Raw genomic sequence first — 4,399 nt, forward strand, 5'->3', positions numbered from 1 at the left:
ACTCTCTCAGCCCCAGGGGAAGGCAAAGGCAAATCCTCTTTGAACAAATCTTATCAAGAAAACCCCATGATAAGGTTGCCTTGGGTTGCCAGTCAGAAACAACTTGAAGGCACACAACAACAAAGTAGGTTATTGGAAGCAGCCTCTGCCAGTCAGAATTAATAATAATAATAATAATAATAATAATAGGAATTATTTATATACCGCCCAATCACTGGGAATCCAGGCGGTTTACAACAGAGGGGATAATAGACTGTTCCCTGCCCTCAGGCTTACAATCTAAAAGACACAACACAAAAGGACAAGGGAATAGTGAGGGGATCAGGTCCAGCATTCTTCTCTCCCTCTGAGGCCTGGACCAAGGCAGATGGACCGGAGGGAGGGCTCTTCTTCTTCAGGCTAGCCCTGATGGAGCTGGGCTGGCCTGGTCAACTCCCTCACAGGCCGGAAGATGACAGTTAAAGAATATTAGGCTTGAGTTATTGATCTGACATGGTGTAGGGAACAGGAACAGACCCTTTCTACTGTTTTGTGCCTGCTGGCTGAGATGGCAGCTATGCTGTGTCCAGTTAAGGAGCTGTTCCTTGTGGACTTGTGAATATGGCAAACTCACAATTTACTGCATAATATGGAGCACTCAATCTTATATTGAACCAAAATCAGGATAGTGAATGAAGCTGTGGAAATATGTTGGATGATAGGACTGTGTGTGCCAACTAGCCAGCTACTCTCAGGTGTAGGATGCCTCCCTTCGTCATTATTGTAAAGCTTAAGTGCCTGACCAGTTGACATCTGTTGATGGAATTAGAAGGGAGCCACCGTCTTGTCCTTTGTTTCAGACAGAAAAAATAACTTTCCTAGTCCTGAAAAGGATGGATGTTGCTCACTCTTCAACTTAAAGCTGTTCTTTGTGATATTAACAATTCTAAAACAAATCTTTGGTGGCCATTATATAAATAGTAACATTCTTTTGGATCCGTGTTGAATGTTTGTAGTCTCAAGAGGTTTTTTTTTACAGCCACCTGTTTTCAAATAATATTTCTGATGAGTAAAGACACAAAAATGTAGTACAATCAGAGACAGCAATGTTGGAAGTACACTTCAAGTAACCTCTGGCTTATGTCGACTCTTATCACTGGATTTTTTTGGGACGATTTATTCAAAAGGGTTTGCCTTTGTCTTCCTCTGAACCTGAGAGAAGATGACTTGGCCAAGGCCACCCAGTGAGTTTCCATGGTTGACCAGGGATTCAAACCTTGGTCTCCAGAGTTGTAGTCCAATGCTCAAACTACAACATGGTGGCTCTCAAAGTTCTAGACCCTAGTAGGCTCAAGTGCTCCCTGTGACTGGCCTGGGGTGGCTGACTCCCCTCACAACTTAAATTTGGTGAAATTGTGTCACCAAGATTCCTGTGTAGTAGTGCTACTTACCTCAGGAATTGCCAGTCAGATGTGTACCTAATGATCAAGTACTCAGAAGAAATATGAAGATAGCTATTGTCCTTGAGCCCTCCCAGGAAGAAAGGCTGTCTGAAATCTGTCCTATCCATATTTACTTGGGAAACTGCACTAAACACATGGGGAACATTTCTAAGTACACTGTCCTTGTAAGAAAAACTCATATTTAAGGATGTCTCAGTGATACTGAATGTGGAAAGTAATTTGCCCTGCCCCAGCATGTTATCTGTAAGTAGGCAAAATTAATAACAACCTGCTTACCAATGTTGAGCCTCCTCCCCTATCTTAAAAACAGTTCTAGGGTTCCTCCCTAAATGGACCAGTGGTCTGACTCAACATGAGACAAGTTTGTATGCTCTGAATTTCCTTTGTTTCCTGAAGCTCTGGAAAAGGTATTCTAATTAACAACCTTTTTTTCTAACTTTCCTCTTTCTTTTTTATCCATTACTTCACCTCTTCCCCATCCCCAGGCTTATATGAAAGATAAAAGAATAATAAATTGCAGTCACATCTAATCTTCCAATAGGGCACACTGCTATAGTCTTGTTGTAGCACACATAGATTATATGGAAACACGTAGCTTGTTCACTGCTGAAGGCAACTTTGAAAACCATGCATATGGCATAAAATTAATTTCTACTTATTTAAATCAAGCTGTGCTTACGTGCAGGTTGTTTCTGCCATTAGGCAAAGTGAGGCACTTGCCTCAGGTGGCAGTTGATGAAGGGTGTAGACCAGCCTGAGATAGTCTCATCCATAATAGATTATGTTGTTTTCTCACCAGTGCTGAAGAAAGGTTCACATGCCGAACCAATCCATTTCTGCATGTGGAATAAGGAAAGAGGCATTTTGTTCTTCATCTCAGTGGACTTTATCACACAGGGGAAATTGGGGGAAACTAGAAGGTCAATGCCGTGTGGTCCTGGATGCAATCATGGGGTTTCACATTTTTGCGCGAGAGGTTATCACACGTAATTGAAGTCAATGCTAGATCAATTCGAACCCAATCCAGGGTCAACTGAGAGATGTGTAAATTCGGGGAAATACAGAATTTACAAATCCTGTTCCACTGCAAAGTTGCGTTTAATTAGAATTTGGCAGGTATGGAACGCATGTCTCAGTTGCCCTTGGATTGCCTTCGAATCAGACTACAATTCCCAAGCTCCTTTGCTGGCTGCAATTTTTTCCTCCCTCCCTCCGGGTGTGGAGGTTTCTCTCTCCTCTCGGGGCTATTCTGGAGTTGTTTTGGGGATGAAGCTGCCTTCCCCACAGACACACACACAAACTGCTTCCCTCCCTCCTCCTCTCAGACCTTTCCAGTTCTTTCCCTTTGCAACTTATCCTCTCCAACTGGAGGGAAGGGATTGGCTCTCTCTTTCTCTCACGCAACCCTGTCACAGGGTTTTCTTGGCAGGTTTATTCAGATGGTTTGCCATTGCCATTTTCTGAGGAGGCTGAGAGATTGTGACTTGCACCAGGTCACCCAGTGAGATTCAATCCCTGCTTTCTAGAGTCATAGTCCAGTGCTCAAACCAAGTACAAGGTTGCTTTGGCCTGATTTTGAATTGATGAATTGCCTAAATCAGGGGTAGGCAACCTTTTTGAGCCGGGGGCCGGGTTGCTGTCCCTCAGACAACTGGGGGGCTGAAGCCAAAAAATAAATAATTAAATAATTAAATAATATATACATATATATATAAATAAACCAGGACAAATGTAGGACAAAATGTTCAAATGGAAGACACTTTTTTTAAAAAAAATGGAGGACACGTGAAAAAATTTGCTGATTTTTTAAAAAATGTTAATATAAATGCATGTTTCTGAGGCTTCTATAGACAATTTCCCCCCAAAGGCCCCAGCGGCAATCGGCGGCAGGACCGGGCTGGGGCCGGTCCCAAGGCCTCACCGGGCCGCATCCGGCCCGCGGGCCGCAGGTTGCCTACCCCTGGCCTAAATAATGTGAAATAAAGGGTAATGAATGAACAAATAATGTGAAACAAGGCAAAACTATGGTAATTGGAGGCAAGCCCTGCAGGAAGTGAAAAAGGGCACGATCCGATTCTGCCCTCACTGCGCATGTGCAAAGATGCTAATTTGAATTCTAGACTATGAAAGGTATGTAATCATTTGATAATTTCTTTTGCATTCATACTACTTTGGCTTTAGGATGGGTGCTGTGTTCTTCTGTGGTGTGATACCCATCCACGTACTTGCATTCATTTCCGAACTGGCCCTACTTTCTTTCAAAATTGAGAGACATTCCTCCTGTGTGATAACGTAAAGTGAGAGTCATATTTTGGACTGGCCCCTGATATATGTTATTTGTCCTACTGTTCAGCAAAGGCTGCATGCGTAGTGGAAGGTCCAGTGAGGCCAACAGAAGATTAATGCAGTGCTCCTCCTGCTTTAAAAACATTGACTCCAACAACTTTTAATTATTTTTATATTTTTATAGTAACATACTAGAGAGGCCGTCCAACAAATGTTAAGCTCTTTTAAGTGCTGCTAATTTCAGTAAGAGGGGCCGAGTACATGCTTAGATTTTACTCACTGACACGAGTGGCACAAAGACACTATTAAGACTCATTGATGGAACCTGTTTGAATTGTTGCCTCCATATTTTTCCTCTTCTAGACTATTTCAAGGAGAAATGCATAATTTTGTTGTGAGGCACATTTAGTTCAAGTTCTGGGAGAAAAGGTAAAATATGAATTAAAGAAACAAGTAGAATACATAATCTTTTTGCACAAGCTCTTAATTTTATATGTGTATTATTATGCAGTTGTATTATTATGTAGATGTATTACCCGGGGGGGGGGGGGGGGGATAAGTAGTTTTCTACATATGTACAGTTGGAAGCTTGGTATTAAAAATATACTGTAATAAGTAATACTTCTAATTTTTACTGTGTAGCATTCTTTTGTAGATTAAAAATCTATCAT

Source organism: Sceloporus undulatus, chromosome 4, assembly GCF_019175285.1.
Source record: "Sceloporus undulatus isolate JIND9_A2432 ecotype Alabama chromosome 4, SceUnd_v1.1, whole genome shotgun sequence".
Classification (NCBI taxonomy): Eukaryota; Metazoa; Chordata; class Lepidosauria; order Squamata; family Phrynosomatidae; genus Sceloporus; species Sceloporus undulatus.